The sequence below is a fragment of the Cydia splendana genome, chromosome 19, assembly GCF_910591565.1.
Source record: "Cydia splendana chromosome 19, ilCydSple1.2, whole genome shotgun sequence".
Lineage (NCBI taxonomy): Eukaryota > Metazoa > Arthropoda > Insecta > Lepidoptera > Tortricidae > Cydia > Cydia splendana.
In genome coordinates this window covers 8,452,666-8,474,354 of record NC_085978.1, presented here as the reverse complement: position 1 = coordinate 8,474,354, position 21,689 = coordinate 8,452,666, and the positions used below count along the sequence as shown (strand labels likewise).

Here is a 21,689-nt window from a genome sequence, read left to right as displayed (position 1 = left end):
GGATCAAATGCAACTTTCTCATCAGTTTTTTTAAGAATATAGAGAGCCTTTACGAGCTGTTGTAGTGAAAGTGAAAGTTTAAGTCTTTATTCTTCAATTTAGGCATATTCGGTGGCAATTTAGGCATGTAGGTACTATTTACCCGTATTTAAAATAGCAAATATATAATCGAGAAAAAAAATGCTGGTTTTAAAAGTGGTACATTAAATGGCAGCACAAACTGACAAATTCGATAGATAAGTCAGAAATTTAAGTCCACAAGTAATTCACACGAAAATACCAAGTATTTTTACTTTCGGCCTCTAGTTAAATCTTCCAAATGCCTACACAAGTTCCCCTAATTGGAAAACTTCAAAAGGTGCGCGATATGGAGCAATTGAATTTGCCCTTCCCGTTACTGAGTTTTTGTTTGTTAGAGTTTTCCTCACATTGACAGTTTGGGATCAAAATGGTAGTTACAAATAGGAAGAAAACGGTCGAACAAATGTTAAGGTAACTGCTTTTTTAGAGTTCCGTAGTCGACTTATGACTTCACCATGTCCTTTTGGTCTGTCCGTCAAATCAAATCGGTCAGAAATCGGGGATCCACTGCATTTTATTTTTCAGGTTTCATAAAACCTTGGTATTCAATTATGCGATTTGTAAGAATTACCCATGTGTAATTGTGCATTATATAGGTAGCAAAAAATATGTCTACCACAAAATCTGTAGAAAATTGTAAAAACTATCTAAACTTCATATTATAAATATAAAATTTTCACGGTTTTGTAATTTGTTACAGATATTAACTAGAACGAGGTGAAGAGTAAATTCAACAAGGAACTCGTATTTAAAGGTAAGCTATTATAAGCTAAACAATAATTATGTAAGTATAAAAAGTAAAATGAAACTCCCATTTCGTGCTGCTTACACTAGCTGTCAAACTTTACATATATTAAAAAACACAATCCTTTCAGCAAAAACAAGTTAAAACCAGTTTCACCGCAAAGCCTGTGCAAAATAAACTTTAAGTTAAATAACCTGAGATCTCCATCAGCCTACAGTTCAACGTTAAACGACAGACGTTTTTGTAAATTCGAAATACGCTTACGTCATTCCACGGCTGAGGCATCCCTTTTCAAGGCTGTTATTCGAATTGCCAGCCAGGCCTTAGCGAGCTTTTGTCCGCTAACCAGTTTACAGGGTGATTCTGGAGACCGAGAAGAGGAGAGAGAGTGCTTTAATATAGGTACGTCAAAAATTTGCTCTATAGTCGGAATCTTTAGGTCTTTAAATAAAAGTAAACGAACAATTTGTACATTTTCGGGTAGTTATAATATTTATTGGTTAACCAATCAAATACAAAACCGCCTGGATCAGTCACTGAATGACCTGACTTTGACATGCTTTGACCTACATTATTAATTAGATCATGTAATGTTTTTATCTACCCTTAACTGGGTTAACGAACCATTTGAGGTTAGATTTTGTTTACTTTTATTTAAATACCTAAATATACAGATTAAAGATACGATATGGATTGGATATGTCAGTGTCAAAAGTGACGTTTCTTCAAACAAAAACTTTTCTTCATGCAAATGTTCACTCTCACTCGGTCAGTTATTCGAATACAGAAACGGGAAGCACTCGGGCTACACGGAACTTCTCGCATAATTTTATTTTTCAACTCGTCACGCCGGGACCGCGGCCTGAACTTTTTGATTTCTTCCTCGCGTTCACTATTTTTTCCGCAAGTTATTTTCCACTTTCCTCGTCGGACGCGATAAATAAGAGGTTGTTTTGAATGTGCGGTGAAAGATGGATGGAGGAACGGTAGGTATTAACTTAGAATTGAGTTGTTAGCTCGGATCGGATGGGAATTTTGTAACTAGGTACTTGTTTACTGTTATTTACTGAAAATACTTATCGTAAACCACAATTTGCCGACGACCTGCAGGCCTATTATGGGTGGCTTTATCCACGTGATAATATCCGTCACTTTTTAACAGAGCGCGATTGAAAGTGACGGATACCGTTATATCTCGCTGTCACGTAGACAAGAAAGACCAACATATCCGTACTGCAGGTGTATTTATGGATCGCTTTATCCACTTGATAAAATAACTATCACTTTTTTACTCCGCGGGATAGAAAGGGACGAACACCGTTTTATCACGCTGTCACGGATACCAAATGACCATATATCCGTATTGAGCATAATATAATTTTCATAAGTTTAGGCTGGCGCATTCTACTGTCACTGTCAATAGACAATGGTAAAATAAGCGAGCACTATGCTTGTTTGCAACCAGCGATGTTAACACTTTTGATCACTACTTGAAAAAAAAAGATAAGAGACGATCACGCCGATTTGAATAAAAACAATCATACAACCAAAACAAACACTAAAACTAACAAAACAACTTCAATAAATAGCTTCTATTTCATTACAACCACCGCTTGTTCACTCTGGCATTATATTTATTGTAAATATACAGATAGTTCAGAATATAAGAGCAGCAAAAATAAGTCTGAGAGAAAGATTGATGTCCCCGTCTAAAAGGATCATTATCGATAGTGGATGGGTCCTGTGACCTAATCGTCTTTAAGTTTATTGAAGCTTAGAACAGCTTAGTCACTCAAACAGGTATGATTTTTTTTTCCTATTCGGCCTGTGCCGTATAGTGGGACGTATATAGGCTGAAATTATTATTATTATTTGTAACTCCATTTTGGATTTCACGGGCCTGTAAATCCCGGTCTTTTTATAGGCTTGCGTGGGGATATAGATCCAATAAGTAGAGGCCCCTTGGAGAGCTTTAATATCATGTAGAACGCCTTATTATTATTATTATTCGACGCCACTGACTTGATATAAAGTCAGTAGGTACATTTCGTGTTATATGTTGTATAGGTTGTTTACGTACAATTTGTTGCTTAGCGTTGATGACACTTTATTAATTCGTTGACGTGCCGACGTAAAGGTTAATGTTGTTGAATACGGTTTGACTTCTGGCCATGTTTGCTTTCATATTTGTCACAAGATGTAATCACAAGTCATTTACCGATAATCACACTTAAATCGGTTCATCCTAAATGTTAATATATTTTTCTATTTTTATTGTGGGTCGTACCACATTATTACAATCTATAAATTGTAAATACAATGAAAAAATCAACGATGAGCAACTCTGGCCAACGTGGAACTCGAACCCACATCCTTGGATTGCCGGTCCAATGCGTTCATCCGTTTAATAGGTGCAAAATGCCACAGACGGACTCGTAGACGCACAAGTATTTATTTTAAGGTAAAAAAAAAAAGTAGGTACACGCAAAATAAATCAATTTTAAAGCAAATTATTTTTTGTAATTACGTTTTAATCACGTAGTTTTTGGTATTTGTGATAAATTCATCAGGGAATTGTAAATTACATAAACCGCTGGTTCTCGATGTCAGTGAAATTGAAAAGGTCAATATGGCACTGCTAAATGTGGGACGAATAGATTAATTAATTTTTATTTACGCGAGTATATTTCCGCTATAACATCGTAAATTATTGAGGCTGATTCTGACTTAAAAAAATTATATGGTTTTGCATCTCATTTTAATACAATTTTGACTCGTGTTATCAAACATCAGACGGACACCAATAGGTGCAAGCAAAATGTCTTATTATAAAACAACTCCTAATTGCATTTCATCAGCACCAATCAATGTAAGCCGCTGACGCTAATTGGTGCTCACGGTCAATATCGTATTTTTATAAGTTATGGCGTAATCAGCCTCCTTATTTCACAATTTACTTAATTTTTGAACTATTCTACCTAGTCACGAAAGTACAAACAACCGTTCGGGCCCCACGAGAGCCGACAGCCATTCAACCGAAAATGTAAGCTGAGACGCTTCACTAAATAGGTATTATTGACAACTTAAAAAAAACTCTCTCTCTCTCTTCCGGGCTATATATCCCACATGGTGATGGGGTCAGCTTTCCGTGTTATTTGCTTCCACTTCGCCCTATCCTCGACGTCGTTTTAACTTAAAAAAAACTAACAATCTTAAAAAATGTAAGTGACTTCGCTGTTTATTTAGTTGTGCATTATTCAGTTTGAACTAGAGCTCCCGATACACGTGTTACACGCTGACACGGGTACCCGTGTTCTTAAGCCCGCCGGGCTTAAGAACCCGAACTACACGAACCCGCCCGGATTCGGAAACGTTTACACGGGTACCCGTGTACACGGGTACACGGATACACGAAATAACGGATCTTATTTACCCGCCGGTTCGACCCTTCACTCTCGTGTAGCGGAGATTCGTGCTATGAAGACATACGATTGAATATGTGGAAGGTTAGGAAGATTCGATTACCTACTTTGCAGTTTTACTGGATTGATTTGTAATGTCAATAATAGGTAGGTAAGTACAATTTGTTTCAATAATCATAAGATTAAAATTAACAATATCTCAGTAACCGTTGACTTCATTGTTGGTATTTCAATTTCTTCATTGATGTAGTTTTTTGATAATTAAAGTAAACCTAAATACCACCACCACCATGTTACCATTTGTTGGGACGTCAGTCTTTCCATGACCACAGCTGGTGCAACTCAGCTGAAACGTCGGAATTAAAGGTAAAAACAATGAAATTATATCGCGGTAGACCCGTTTGTGTAATTAAATATGTGTACAAAACGCGAGAGTTTAAAGTGTTATATAAACCTAAATGATTATTTAATACAAAAGTAGATAGTTATGCTTACTGAAACCAGAGTTGGGCATTATTCGAATCATTTTTAATCTAAATAATTATGGTGAGATTAATATTCGCGAATAAACCATTCGTTTAGAATTTCGAATAAGAAATGAATTATTCGAATAAATTACACGAAGGATTTTTGTAATACACACTCAGATGGCAAATCTGAATAGGTATGCAACTGCAGCGTATTTTAGAGCCAAGGAAAATTTTGGGAAAGGCCCCAACTGACCGTCGCCATCCATGGTGGGGACAAATGGGAATTGTTTATATGCAGCGCCTATTCCCATTTGTTCCCGGCCGGGACAAGTGAGAATACATCCGATATTTGTGTAAAATATTATTATGTAGGGTCTACCCATATGTTCCCCGCGGAGATAAATGGGAATTCACCCATTATTGGTAATTATTAGTAATATGGGAATACACCAATAATGGGTGCATTATTGGTGTATTCCCATTTGTCTCCAATTCATGTGACCTACGCCATGCACGAGGCGGGGACAAATGGGAATGTTTATATGAATTTTGGTGTTCCCATTTGTCCCCGATATTGGCGTTGCCATTTGTCCCCACCTCAAAAGATTTCTATGCAGCGTCTTTCCCCATAAGTTTCTCGCGGGAACAAATGGGAATACACTCTTTATTGGTGTATTCCTATTTGTTCCTGCCCTAAGTGACCGCCGCCATACGTGAGGCGGAGACAAATGGGTACGATTTATATGCAGCACCTATTCCATCAGTTCCCGACGTAGACAAATGGGAATACATCCGAAAATTGTGTTCCCAATTATCCCCACCCCAATAAGGTGGGGAAAAATGGAAAATATTTTTATGCAGGGTCTTCACATATGTTCCCCGCGGAGACAAATGGGAATTCGACCATTATTGGTAATGACGGGTGCATTATTTGTGTATTCCCATTTGTCCCCGATTCACGTGACCTACACCATACATGAGGCGGGCACAAATGTGCATGTTGTATATGAGTTTTGGTGTTCCCATTTGTCCCCGACATTGGTGTTCCCATTTGTCCCCGAGGCGGAGACAAATGGGTACGATTTATATGCAGCACCTATTCCATCAGTTCCCGACGTAGACTAATGGGAATACATCCGAAAAATGTGTTCCCAATTATCCCCACCCCAATAAGGTGGGGAAAAATGGAAAATATTTTTATGCAGGGTCTTCACATATGTTCCCCGCGGAGACAAATGGGAATTCACCCATTATTGGTAATGATGGGTGCATTATTGGTGTATTCCCATTTGTCCCCGATTCACGTGACCTACGCCATACATGAGGCGGGGACAAATGGGAATGTTTTATATGAGTTTTGGTGTTCCCATTTGTCCCCGATATTGGTGTTCCCATTTGGTGCCGATACAAAAGATTTCTATGCAGCGTCTTTTCCCAAATGTCTCTCGCGGCGTGGACAAATAGGAATTCTTCCGAAAATGGTGTGTTCCCATTTGTCCCCACACCAATAAGGAGGGTACAGATGGGAAATATTTATATGCAAATCCTATCACTTCTGTACCCGGCGGGGACAAATGGGAATACATCCGAAAATGGTGTGTTCCCTTTTGTTCTTACAAAAATAAGGTGGGAACAAATGGGAAATATTTATATGCGGCTTCTTTTCCTATATGTTCCCCGCGGGGACAAATGGGCATACACCCATTATTGGTTATAATGGGTGCATTATTGATGTAATCCCATTTGTCCCCTATCCACGTGACCTACGCCATACATGAGGGACAAATGGAAATGTTTTATATGCAGCGCCTATTCCCATCGGGGAACAATAAGAATAATACACCCGTTAATGGTGTGTTCCTATTTGTTCCTGCTTCAATGAAGTGGGGACAAATGGGAAAGATTGTTTGTCTTTTCCCACATGTTCCCGAAGGGGACAAACGGGAATACCCCCATTATTGGTGTATTTCCAGTTGTTCTCGCCCCACGTGACCGCCAATACATGAGGCGTATTCCCAGTTTCCACACCTCAAATCAACCAACCAGATAAACCTATAGAAAACATTTTCTTTTTACTATTGGGATATAAAACAGCTAAATAATTATTTTGTAAGCTAACTATTCGACAATATTATTCGCAAATAATTTATACGTGGGCTATTTTATTCGCCGAATAAATTATTCGCGAATGAATTGAACACGAATGATCATTCGAAAAAATTATTCGTCATTCGCGAATGATTTGGTAATTCTAATTCGTAATTCGTCATTCAAATGAATTTTGCCCATCTCTGACTGAAACTACCACGAACGGAATATGTTATATTTTCCTTTAACAAAATCGCATTTTGCTCACTGTTAGCAAAGTACCCTTGTTCGAGCTGCTGAGGTGAAAAATAAATTAAATTGGTACAACACATATCAATCACATTGAACATCCATATATACATTACTACAATCTCCGCTACACGCCAAGGACGGGTTAGGCCCGCGTGTATTTAAGGTCCGTTTCGCCGTGTACACGGGTACATGGGTACCCGGATACACGGATCTTAATTACACGTGTGCACGACTACACGTGTAGAACGGGTCAGAAAACCGTGTACGTGTAGTTCGGAAACGGGTACCGAACACGTGTACACGAAACCCGGACACGACCGCGAGCCCTAGTTTGAACGTCCGCAGTCGCTTCATCTCGACACTAGTGTCAAGTAGATTGCAGCAGTATTGATAAGATAACGAACTGATAGATTGTTTTAGCTGAGCACTGGAATTAGCGACGAATAAACGTCTTCTGACATAATGTTATTACCTTATCAAATGTTAAATTTAAACTCAAAAAATGGTTTGTGACCTTATCCTACAATGACACTGAAGATATAATACGTTCTTAATGTCGGCCTGACTCGCTCGCATCGCTCTCCTACATATTACATACACACACAAACACACACACACATACACACCGTCACAAGCACAACTCTCATATTTTGTCACCCACTCTCATACATAATTTTTAAGTTAGGTTTAGTTTTTCCAATGTCCCAACTGTCGCATACTCTTTTTGGTGAGTCCCAAGATCAGGCTCAGCCTAGTTTGGGGCTTACCGGACACCTTTTGTGCATACTATTTACTGTATTCTTATTTATTCTCAATAAATTTATTCTTATTCTTAAATAATACCTACCTATTGTAGCATAAAACCTCCCTCATAGTAATTTATGTAATGACATCTGTCATGTAGGTACTTAATGTTTTTACAACACAGAACGTAGTAAAAGGGGAGTAACATTTTTTCCACGCAACAGCGCTTTTAATACAAATAAGCCGATAAAAAACGGGCCGAGTTGGTTGTTTCACACGAAAAATGCTTCTTTATTTCCCTCGCTGCTTAGATAAATCGTGTGCGGCCCCGTTTACATTATAAATAAAATCGGTATAAAAGAGTTTTGCGAAAGATTTAGCCAATGGACAGTTTTGCTAGATGTGACATTGACCGTGAATTTAGTTGGTCTAAGTTAACTCACGTCAAATACCTACTTACACATACGGATCTCGGCATTTAATGGTTTAAACTTTAATGTTTTTAGGGTTCCGTAACTCAAAAGGAAAAAACGGAACCCTTATAGGATCACTCGTGCGTCTGTCTGTCCGTCTGTCACAGCCTATTTGCTCAAAAACTACTGGACCAATGAAGTTAAAATTTGGTACACATATGGAAGTCTGTGACCCAAAGACGGACATGTAATAAAAACAAATGAATTTTAAGCATAGGGGGCACTTTTAGGGGGAATATGAGAAAATTTAAAAATAAAGTTTTGCAAACCATATCGTGTTACATATTAAATGAAAGAGCTTATTTTGAGGATCTCAAATTTTTTTTTTTTTAATTTTATTGGTAATAGTTTAGAAGTTATTTAAGAAAATAGGCAAAAAATGTCCATTTCCCCCCCTTAACTCCGATACTACTGGGTCTAAAATTTTGAAAAAAAATACACATAATAGTTCTTCACCTCTAGATGACAGGAAAACCTATTAGAAATCTACAGTCAAGCGTGAGTCGGACTTAAGAAAAAAAAACGCGGTTGGGCTGTTTTAGGGACACAGCCGTAATGGTTTACGTGAAACGTGGTGTGGACAGCTTTAGCGAAGGCCGAAGGCCGAGCTACGCGTAGGGCCGAAGGTCCGAAGCGTCTCCTAGAGACTTTTTGAAACGCACGGCCGAAGGCCGAGTTGCGGGAGGTTAGTGCTCAAACACAGAACAATTATAGTTCAAGTGTCTGAATGCGAAGGTCGAAGGCCCTGAAGGCCTGGAGCCTCCGACATGTGCAAAGGAGATCGTCGATTTTGTTCTATCTTTTGCTAAGCGATTGGGCCCGATACCTATAGATTACTGGAAAAACGTATAAGAAGTATGCAACTAAGCGTGAGCCGGACTTAAGAATAAGAATTGCGGATAAGCTCTATCAGGGCCACAACCGCAATTGTGTACGTGAAACGTGGTGTGGACAGCTAGTGCGAAGGTCGAAGGCCAAGCGCTGCGTTGTGCCGAAGGCCTGAATCATCCGAGAGAGGTGCGCCTCCACATAAGGTCGAAGGATGAGCTCTAGGAGGTTAGTGCTCAAACAGAACAAAAAATTGGTTTAAGTACGAGTAGCTAAATGAGAAGGCTGAACTGCCGTATATCAGAGGGTCTACCGCGAACACCGAAGTTCGCAAATTGCGGAGATTTCTCTTTTACTCCAATGAAACCGTAATTGAAGAGACAGAGAGAAATGCCAGCAACTTGCGAACTTCGATTTTCGCGGTTATAGCCCTGTTATCTTGAAATAACAGAGATACGCCTAACCAATGCAAAAAAAATTTTGGCACTATGCTTAACACAATACTTGAACAAAATTAAAAAAATATATTGCGTAACTATCATCTGATTGCTCAGTTAAAAAACACGGAAAAGCCGGGGCGTGCCCCTAGCCAGCCGTGTGCGGAACAATTGAATGAACAGTTGAACGTACTTAAGAACTTCGCTTTGCTCGCTCGTTCGAAAATGTGTGCAGTACGGAACCCTTGGGACGCGAGTTCGACTCGCACTTGACGGGTTTTTAATTAAAGTGATATTTTCTCAACAGCCGAAAACCGTTGTACGAGGCCATCGTGTGACCGGACATTAGAGATCCTTGTCTATCAGCGGAAACCTTTTGGCTGATGTGATGAGCATGATAACATCTAGGTCAGATATATGAAATATTAATTTGTGAAAAAGCCTTTGAGGCCTACCTCATATGTTAAAGTTTGAATTTCTAATGCTGATGGATGAATCCCCTAAATACTAGGAAGAATATGTGTACCAGAATAGTGATTTGTTATTGACTTGTTTTTTATTGATAACTCATCTCACTCACACCAACTCGTGTATGAGGTAGCACGGGCGGGTGATGTCAAAAATAAATCAAATTTACATCAAATTGGAAGTTCCAATTTTCGAATATTATACCTACCGTATCTTCTCTCTAGGCGAGATAACGATTCCATAGAGCGACTGGTCGTACAAGGAAAAGTGGAGAGAACCAGATTGCCCGGCAGATCACCTATGCGCTGGACTGACCAAATAAAATCCGCAGTGGGAAATCGCGTATCTGACTGTGCCAGACAGTCTGCGAACAGGGAGAAATGGCGGGAGATTGTGCGAAGAGCTGTGTCCGCCTCTACTACCGATGTGGACGCCTCAACGTGAAGAGCGATACGACAGAGGAGAAGACCGTCTCTTTCAGCAACTGTATAGCGAATTTCGTAGTAAATTACACAAGTATAATGCCTTATCCACGAGTGTTCTGATAAGTACGCCCGAGAGTTCTACTGATATTAATCATGCCGCTCACGCTGGATTTATTTCTAGGGCTTCTGGAAGAATATTGACTTTAATGGAATCAGATGAGATGAATATCGTTATCTGGAATGCGATTCGACGAACATGCGATACAATCAACTGATGATATGAAGTGGATTTGAAATGTCAGATAAGTACGTGTCGAATTTGGCCCCTGTTTTTTACAAGTATGGGGATTGTTACAAAGCTGTAGGCTTTTTTAGTTTGTACGAAGATTAGGTTTAACAGGAATAAGAAATGACATGATTTTTTAACATAAAATGAAAAATGTAACAATTATTTATAACTAGCGGTCCGACCCGGCTTCGCACGGGTTACACAAAACCTAAACATTATACACCTAAACCTTTCTCGAGAATCACTCTATTGATAGGTGAAAACTGCATAAAAATCTTGGCAGTAGATTTAAAGTTTATCGCGAACATACATACACACAAACATACAGACGCGGCGGGAGACTTTGTTTTTGTAAGGTGTAGTGAAGGGAAAAATATTACTAACATTACAATAAAATACAAGACGTCAAAATAGGAGGAAAATCAATCGGTTAACTCGTGCATCGAGTGGGTCGAGCTGGGCATTAGCTGTCAGTTTTGTCAATATAACTAATATAATGATAGCCTAATTTTTTTGTTTTTTTTATTAACAAAAATTTAAACTTATAAGATATATATAGTTTTATAGAGCACCGCACAAAACTGTTCGCGGTGCTCTTATGGGATCACTTCGGTCTTGCAAATCGGTTAAATGTGTTTTTTTTTTGTTTTATAATGGCGCATGTCGTACCGTGAAATGGGGTGAGGAGGGTCAAAACTGAAATTCAAACCTCGATAACATTTTATTTTTACATATGAAAACTGAATGGTGTATATAATAAGTGTTCCGTACGTTTGTATTTTAGTTTTTATTTTATTTTGGGTAGTTTCATTTCATAACTTTGACGATAAAGAGGAAAACCCACCTCACCCCGTAGTGCCTCGTATTTGGGGTGAGAGGGGTTTTCATACAAAGGTGATTTTGGAAGATTGTTGGATCGATTTTTTTTGAAGTGAAAACTTCTTTAGCGGCGCTGGGCACTTTTTGAGGTGGGGAAAAATTATAAACTCGAGACAGCGTAAGGCGATCACGTGACCGTAAGGTTTAGATGGCCACTCATTTAAATGGCATTTAAATCAATAAAGAAAAACTCAATGACATTACATGAAAAAGGTTCTAATCTTGTACGGGTTGAAATACGAGGATCTCACAGTTACATTCTGACTTTATATCACTCAAATATTATTCAATAAAGCTACATCTTGATAAAATTTCTAATAAAAGTGAACTCTAGTACTGGTGAATAAAACTCAAAATATCATGACATTATATTTAGATGCGAGGTCTGCAAGGTAACTTTACAATTTCTATTCGAATTTTAAACAATTAACGCTACAAATTTGAATTTCGAATTTTAAACAAGTTCACTGGCCAGCAATTTCGGAACTAAAGTTTTTCAATAGAAAGGAGGCTGGGTCAATTACAATTATACATAGTGCTGCAGACATTTTGGACTACTCATTGAGTTTTCACTTCTGTCGGCACTCCCGGAGTGCAAGCCGTTGTTTTTTTTATTATGCGTATTACTATAGCTCCATTTTAAATTGGAATACATTATTTTTGTAGCAGTAGCCTTAAAATCCCTTCTTACCCCCCTCTCAAACCTTCTCTCCCCATTCATACCCACCTCTCCCCGCGAAACCTACTCACCCCGTTTTACGGTACAATATAGGTACATAAACATTTCAACTATAAATCCACATTTATTCAGAGCTCCGAGCCAAAAAATTAAGATTTGTTTCTACAAACTGAATTTATGTAATGACGGACCGTGACAAAGCGACCATTTTGCCACTTTTATGTGTATTTGCAATGTCACCGCCAAACTAAAATCCTCTTTGACTTTTTACGTTTCCGTACCCGAAGGATCAAAACGGGACCCTATTACTAAAACTCCACTGTCCGTCTGTCTGTCTATCACCAGACTGTATCTCATGAACCGTGATAGCCAGACAGTTAAAATTTCACAGATGAAGTATTTCTGTTGCCGCTATAACAACAAATACTAAAAAGTAAGTGTATATTATTTATTTTAGTATATTAACTAATTTCAATTCATTATAATGACGAGGTACCTACAGTGTCAATAGTAATGTAATTAATTAATGGTAATGTCATTCTTATTGATAAAAAATATCAATCGGTTTTGATTTCTTTGAATTGTATATTTATAAATATACAATTCAAATAAATCAAAACCGAATTACTGCTTCACACAGAATAATAATTTCGTAAAACATGAAATACCGTACATCGTAAATAAAATTCAACTTTACGCTTCGAAAAGTGCCCGCGTACAAATCAAAGCCTTTGCGCATTCATTACTATGTAATATGTAGGGAACAAATACGAATGAAAAATCCGCGGAACAATCGGGCGGGTGAAATCGAGCAAATTCATTTTGTTGTTAGAATAAACGGGTCATATGAAAAAGAATCATTGAATTTTTTTTGATTACGGATAATGGATTCCTCCATAGGGCCGGAATCGGAATCACATCAATGGAACGTTTGCTTCGATGACAATGTTTACGTACGGTTTTAAACGTTCAAAGTATTTGCCTTTGTCAATTTTTGATTAGGTAGGGGAGCGGCGGGCTTGTTGTAACAGTTTTAGGAAAAAGGCCTGTATTGTCTAAAATATGTATAATTTTATGATTCTGAGTATGAGGGTTTGTAAAGTATTTATCTAAGCACTAATTCCGTTTACAAAATAATTTAAAATGTTTACGCATCTTTTACACCAGACACTTTTTGAAAAACTGGGAGTTGTTACATTTTACCCCGTATTTTTTTTTCAATACCTGGTCGAAACAGAGCTCGTATGCACATCCACTCGCTTCGATGTCTGGCGGGGCAATGGCGGTGTTTACGTTATTCCTCGAGTTATAAGAAAGTCCTTCAGCAAAAAAAAATTAAAATGTTTTTAATTCCCCGTCATAATTAAGCGTTACTACTTACCCCTGTTACATTAAGCCCCCGGCTCCCCTACCTATGTATTTTTGTAGTCAAGCTTTTTGAGCAGCCAATTCAATTATCGACAAGTTGAAAAGCATTGACGGGGAATCACTACGTTACATGAGAAAGAAGAAAGTTATGGAGTAGAAATCAGTAAGGAGAACAGACCAGTATTTATTTTAAAATTTACCCGTATAATGTGAAAATTTTAATAGTCAAGACTGAAATTACGTGGCTACATGTCAAAATTGTTTGACTTTCTAAAATTAATGTATGAGTAGATATGTTAGAAACTTCAAGTTGAGCCGCAATATTTGTCACCATCGGAGATGCTAGCATAAAAAATCATACACTAGTAGGTATTGCGTTAAAAATACGCGGGCAAATATCAAATTTAATCATAAAATCACCATACCTATACACAAAAATCTTCGATGTAAGTAAATCGGTTCGTTTAAATCATACTTAGAAGTTTCACATACACATTAATTATCAGTATTCATTATCGACAGCCAAATCTAATTAATCACAACTCTTAACAAAAGAATATCAGATTACTAGAAGCGTCAGATATTTTACGCCGATGCCAATATTTCAACTTTATAAAGTAGGAGGCAGATTCTGGTTTCATAATTCGATATGGTTTTCATCTTATTTTGATACGACCATGAAACGTGTCATGAAGCATATCACGCGCACCCATAAGTGCGAGCGAAATACGAAAGCGAGTCATATAACTACTTATTCCATCTTGGGTAATATGACTCCATCGATACTGTATGTGTATGGCTCCTATAAAACGATAAATTCTGACCGCTAGGGTACTAGCCAGACACAGTTAGAGGAGGAGGAACGGAGGAGGTAGGTAGATGTCAAAAGTGTGCTCGTAGATCATGATGTTCTTCGGTAGTTGTTTTTAGTGAAGTGATAGCTAGTGTTTACAAATAGTCAAAGTAATGTTTACTAATTATATAATATTTAAAACTTTCGCGTTTTGAACACATATTAACTCACATTTATAGACGGGTCTATCGCGATTTTATTTTATTACGAAATAAAACTATTGAAACGGATTATATCGCGTATATTGAATTCATCCCGACGACGTTTCGAACCCTTTACAGCGTTCGTGGTCAACGGGTGTCTGAGTCATGAGTTGAGTATGAGTAGGTAACTATTGCGGTAACCGAAGATAATATTATTTTATTACCTTTATTTACCGACGTTTCGACACAGGTTCCACTGTCACTGTCAGGTTCTTTTCGTCGGGTAGTTGCACAAATCTCTGTTTTGCCATTTCACTGGGACATCAGTTAGCCGCGACCATGACCAGTGAAACCTGTGTCGAAACGTCGGTAAATAAAGATAATAAAATAAATTCGCGATAGACCCGTCTATAAATGTGAGTTAACTAATTATTTCTTCATTAGCTGCGCACACTTCCACGTTAGTTCATTGTATAATAAGCTATTAATAATACACTTTAAACATTATTACTGAGCAAAAAAAAAACGGATAAGTATCCTCGAGACTACTTCGCAATTTTGAAGTCCATCCGGAAATCCTATAAAAACATGATGAAAACCGTATCAAATTATATAAAAGAGAATCGGTCTCTGGGGGAAATACGCGTACCATTCAGGCTAGATGGTCGCTCATTTAATTTATTTGAGAGTAATTGACGAATATTACACGATAATGAGTGTATGTACTAACTTTATCAAAAAGGGCGCTCTTTACTAATGAAGGATTGACTATGAAAATAAACAACCAGTCTCAAATGAAGCCAATTTATTAAAAATAATCCCAAACCCTTATATTTTACAATCCCCAATAAACATTTCAATAGCGCGATGTAGAAATCGCCACTTAAAGTACAGCGCCATCTCCCGTGATATTCGGTAAACATGTTTGTATGAAAGTTACTTCACGGAAGTACGGACGCGAACAACGAGTTCATATTTATAGCATTGACTGTACATTTACTCGATACATGGTTAAACATGGCAAGTAATGTATTAGGCCAAGTCATAAATTACAAAAAAAAAATATTTTAATGAAAGGCAGGGTAAATAATGAGACTTGAACACACGTTTTTGTCTCTATTTTTTAATGCAAGAACGTATATGTGTAAACTATATTTTTGATTTAATTATTTACAAAACAAAAAAAAATGTTTTGTGTACCTACTTTTAGAGCTTACTTTTGAGACCAAAAAATACCTACACTGAATGGTACGAGAATAATTTATGTTTTTACATTTCAGTAGGTATATAAATACTTGAATGGCACGGACGTATGTTTCAATAAAATACCCAAAATAGCATATTTTATTACAAAATACCGCACGGGTTCCTCGTAACGATAAAACAACACTAAAATTACAAAAAAATATAAAATAACGTTGAGTCTAATACCAACATACGAGTATATTGTTGCCATTAAACACGAGGGCCCTATTCTCGTTGACGTATCAAAATTATATTGCAAACGTATTGGTTCGTATTCTTTAGCCTAAACTCAGCCTCGCACATGCGTGCGAGCGAGATAAACTGATACGAGTGAAGTTTTACATCGATAAGGGTAGGCTTTTGGAATGTTTGGATCACTCCAGAGTTGTTTTGAGCCAGTCTGATAAGGCTCTAAGAGCTCGACATGTAATTGTGATAAATTATTTTTTGTAATAATTGATTACCTTGAAGTACTGGTGGCCTAGCGGTAAGAGCGTGCGACTTGCAATCCGGAGGTCGCGGGTTCAAACCCCGGCTCGTACCAATGAGTTTTTCGAAACTTATGTACGAAATATCATTTGAAATACCAGTCACTTTTCGGTGAAGGAAAACATCGAGAGGAAACCGGAGTAATCCCAATAAGGCCTAGTTTCCCCTCTGGGTTGGAAGTTCAGATGGCAGTCGCTTTCGTAAAAGCTAGTGCCTACGTCAATTCTTGGGATTAGTTGTCAAGCGGACCCCAGGCTCCCATGAGCCGTGGCAAAATGCCGGGATAACGCGAGGAAGAAGAGAATGATTGATACCTTACCTTTATTTGCTTGGTCGTGTCAGGAAAAATGGCATATTTCGTGACCAATCTAATAGGATTTGATAGTGAAAAGAGACATTTTGTACAGACAGGTTAGAATGGTTAGAGGTTTAAGACTTGGTTACATAACAACTCTTCTTCTTCTTCTAAGTCGGTCCCTCACTGCTGAAGATCGTGACTCCGCTTACTAATTTTTCCTATGGCAGCTCTCCACTTCTCCCTGTCGGTTGCTTTGTGGAAAGCGTTGCTTAGTGTGATGTCCATCTGGGCGGATATTTGGTCACACCATCTCGTTGGACTTGGTCATAACATCTCTATGCATCGGATTTATTTCTGAATACGCCCTTAGATGAACAAACAACGCTTCAAATCGATTCCGGGCTTTACAAATGGGGCCATTAAAAAGGGATTTTTCCCGAAATCAATTGGAACCCGCTTAACATTCGTATGAGCCTGAATTCGGGATAAGGTAAAATTGTATTTAGTATTCCCAAATCCGCATAGAACTAATATTGTACCGATTAACGAGCATAATTTCCAGGAAACGCACCGCTCGCACCGCAAACGCTACCTGATGCTGACATAATAATCTAAAGTGATTACCTATCTGTTGCCAAGAAAGAAAAATAAGATAGGTACATTATTCTCATAATTCTGAAAAAAAACTTCGCAATCATAGTGACAAGAATGTAAAATTTCGAGCTTAAATACCGATTTTAATGCCACTTTTACTCAAAGACTCACCCACTTTAAAATTAAAAAATACTCCTGGCTACTTACTCGTGCTTCTGTTGGTCAGTGTACGCTGCGCGAAGGTCACAACTGGAAAATTCAGATTAAGATCATCGTATTACATGCATAAACTTTTTGGAAAATGCAATATAAATGATTCTAATAAACTTTCTATTTATTGTACCCCGGAAATTTATAAAATAGAAAATAAAATGTGTCGCGTGCACCTCAATTAAAAACTTCCCATTCAAAAACCTCCATAGGTCGCACAACTTCGCCAAATTTTATGAAAATAATCGTGAACAATAAGGTTATCGCTATTTACGCTGCGTTTCAGTGATGTCGTATTTCATTTCAATCTACTTTTTATGAAATTCGATATGTTTTATCTTAATCTTTCTAATTGGAGTTTGTATTTGAATGCGATAGCAAATGGTTTAATTACACTCAGTGTCTGGCGCTTATTGCACTGAGTGGTTGAGTGCGTTTTGGTGTAGTGGCTCGTGTTACTCGTATCCGTGTACAAATGTTATGTATTATTATATAAGAGAGATGCAAACACCCCGCCCAAATACAACATTAGGTATGTCCACCTGTCGAAACCTCCGTGCCGAAAACGGTAGACCACGAGCGGTAAGCTGTTGATATTGATTTCAATTTGATGCGCACTGTATCTAGCTTGTACCTACTTCTGTGGGGCCTACTGCAAAAACGAAAAATCGAAATATTGTTAACTGTCTCTCCATCTCTCTCGCATATTTGGGCGGTAAAAAAGCGAGCGATTAGTGGATAATTATGGTCAAACATTGCTCCAGGAGCTTAGTTGAAATTGTTGCATATAGGTGTTTTACATTTTAAACCTTGCCTTTTCCAAATGGCTTATATTATATCTATTTTCGTTTGTACTTATAATATGTTTGTTTTAATATTAACTTTGCTATTTTCCTCAAGTGTGATTTTAAACGCAATGTCACGAGCAGAGGTATATTAATAAGTCTGAGTGAGCTACTTTAATATAAAATCACACCCTTTCTTCTACGACTTCATTTTCTTTATTTACGCTTGAGCGCTAATATTTACAGTTTAAACTAGTCCTTTTCACTTTTCCAGACATCTCAAACATAATCCATCATACAAACAACCTCAGGTTGGCGGGGCTACCTGACCTTTGAGCAAAGGTCAAACGAAAAGCATTGTATTTCTGGAAATCACTCTTTAATGAGCGCCAGCGTTTTGAGGGGAGACTGGGCAAAACAGTACGCTCCACTTGACACTGAGATGCTTGTAGCATTTTCCCTGTACCGAAAGAATATAAAATCTAAAATTAAAAAAAGATTATCTTGAAATAAACTTATGTGATTGAAGTCACGCTTAACCACTTGACCGTCCGACCCGCGAGACTGTTTTCCTCTCAACCGTCCGGGATTTTTGCGACGCACGCCCGGCGCTGCACATCCACAATTTTCTACAAAAAAAACTATAACTACACTGCCATCTATATTTTTTAGAGCTAACGTTATTGCAGCAAGAGAATTAGTAAATCATGCCGAAATATTCCGTTAGATGGCTCTGAAATCAACCGTTCCTTCCACCCCTTGGGATAGTAAGGTTCCCGCGGACGGTTGAGAGCATATTGGTTTCGGATACTATGCTATCGTCGGACGGTTGCGATTTGCAAAATCAATTTATTTCTAAAGCTAAGAAAAAACTACTTACAGATCATTGTCTTTACTTTGGGTTGATTTGATTTTCGAACGTAACAGTATTAAGGCATGTAATTTAGGGCTTAAGCAAGAGGTTTAAAATAAATATTTATGCAGTTAATTTTCTTTGTGTACACACAATGAGTTCCGAACCAGGAACAATCATGCAGTGATCTTTACCGTTTTTTGTATGTTTCAAAATATTATATCTCAACACATTCCCAATAGATTTAAATACTTCAGTGACATAAAAGATTTCGTGCATTGCTGCATTTAATTCGCTTAAAAAAACACTGACGATCTGCTTCATACTTACTTAGGTACAGTCACCTGCAATAATATGTTACACAACGAAGGCCGCAAAAATATCTGACACGATCTTATTTGTAGAGCCATAAGAGCGCGTCACATATTTTTGCGGCCTTCGAAGAGTAACATATTATTGCAGGCTGTACATATTAACACAGTCACTGCCAGCAAGCCGGTTTTCCTGTTTATCGGCTACGCTCGTAGCGGTGAATGTGTATTTTTTTGTAATTTTATTCAATAAATATGAAAAAAAAAATTATCTTAGGTAATCTAGACCTATAGTGTCCATTTTTATTAAACATATCTTTATGCAGGATGGCCAAAACATAAGTGCATTCCCGTTGCCAGAGAGGTTTTGGGATTATACTGAACAACTTTTACTATGGGACCAACCCTGAAATCGAGAAAAAGAATTTGGCTGTTTCATACATTTTGGCTGGTCCATTTTTTATGGGAGGGTAAATTTTTTTTCGCCATTTGGTCCCATAGTAAAAGTTTCTCAGTATAATCCCAAAACCTCTCTGGCAACGGGAATGCACTAATTTATTGGCCACCGTGTATAAAAGCACGAAAAATTACCTATCTTGGCTTAGATTAGTGAGTTAAAAGCGGAAGTGACTAAGTGCAACGCACCTACTCAAGACGAGTTCAGCGGTTGTGACTTGCGTTAATGACGTTTTACACAAGTGTAGTATTTATGTACCGGACAAGTACTGGTACCAAGTATTTGGCCAAGGCTTAAAACGAGCCTCAACAAGCCTTGAGCATACTCTAATTTTTAGCATGACTGAACAAAATAATTGCTTTATCTGCCCACGCAGATTTAGATTATATTTCATAGGCGCGTTAACTGTGGGAAAGTTTTAGTTTATTTCTATATTTTTGTAGAGTCTATATCGAAAAATGCAAATCGAGTAATTTTAAACTCTGCAATAAATAATAGTTGTGTCAGTCATGATTTATTATGAAATATTCGAAAATATAAACAATGTGAATTGACGTTTTTGTGTTATAAACTGTTACGTTAACAGCCGCTGGCCAATTTTCAACAGTTGATAGATGAATAAAAATAAATGAAAAAATGTATCCGTTGCTCTAATGAAAAACAGTACAAGTTTCACATAACTAGTATGAAACTTAATACGAGTATACAGTTTTTTATTAGAGGCACAGATGATATATATGATGCACGACGAAAAATTATTAGCACTCTTTGGTAAAGTAAATCTTAAGACTAAAGTTATCCGCACCTATAGTTCAGTTTTAAAGTTAAATTGGAAGATTGGTTTATGCACAAATTACCTAAACAAACGTTTCTTCATCAAGCATTTCGGTAAAGGATAGCATTTAAGTTAAAATGATTATTATTTGTATCTCCTTTGATTTCACGGGCCTATAAATCCCGCTCTTTTGATAGGCTTCCGTGGGGATGGGGGATAGATCCAACACGTAGAAGCCCTTTGGAGAGCTTTAATGTAATTTAGAATAATAATAAAAATTATTATTAAACATTAGATACAGACTACGCGATATTCACGTGTCTTTTAATTGAAAAACGCTTTTTAAAAAGACACGTCAAGATTGTTTCTAATGCTAAAAATAAACGAACTATGGAGTCCCGTGCCACGAAAAATGGACCTTAAGATATCACTTTTTTGTTCGTCTACTACGACCCTTATTTCCGTGAAGGTATAGAGTTTAAATTAACACAACTCTCTTGAAAATTGCCCTCTGGGCCCATTAAGACGTTACCACAATACAATTTGTATATTAATCAGGTACTTACCTACGATTTTATCCCTTTATAAATGAATTTAATGTCTGCCCGGCATTACCATAATTAACAATTTGCCAAAGACAAACTTGCAGGAAACAATCCATCAATTCTCGTCGGAAATTCCGGGAATTTTCGAAACCAATTATGCGACAAACGCGGATGGAAGTGGGGTCCGACTGTTCTGACATAGATTAAAGAACAGTAGGTAGATTCTAGTAGATATACAAATTTCTAACAAAAACAGTTATATTCACCAGTATCACCAAATACTTTTGCGCAGCTAAGGGAGATGATGTGATCAAAAAATTATGGAGTTAGGAAATTTGATGACTGTAACTTACAAGCCGAAAAAGTGCTGACTCTAAGTTATCTACTGAGCAGATTGTTAGTTTTTGAATGTTTCAAGTAATTAGTGTAGGTACACACGACTGCTAAAATGCACCATTGAACCAACCGCTGTACCATTGAAAT

General features: G+C 37.5%; 1 protein-coding gene across 1 annotated transcript in view; it reads left to right on the top strand.

The window, feature by feature from the left end:
- Positions 1 to 779: 779 nt before the first annotated feature.
- The window catches only part of LOC134800193 (TWiK family of potassium channels protein 7-like), a 76,505-nt gene continuing 55,595 nt past the window's right edge, over positions 780 to 21,689 (top strand). The window contains exon 1 of the mRNA XM_063772684.1: positions 780 to 835. The gene's annotated coding sequence lies outside the window, so the exon portion shown is untranslated. The remainder of the gene's footprint in view (positions 836 to 21,689) is intronic.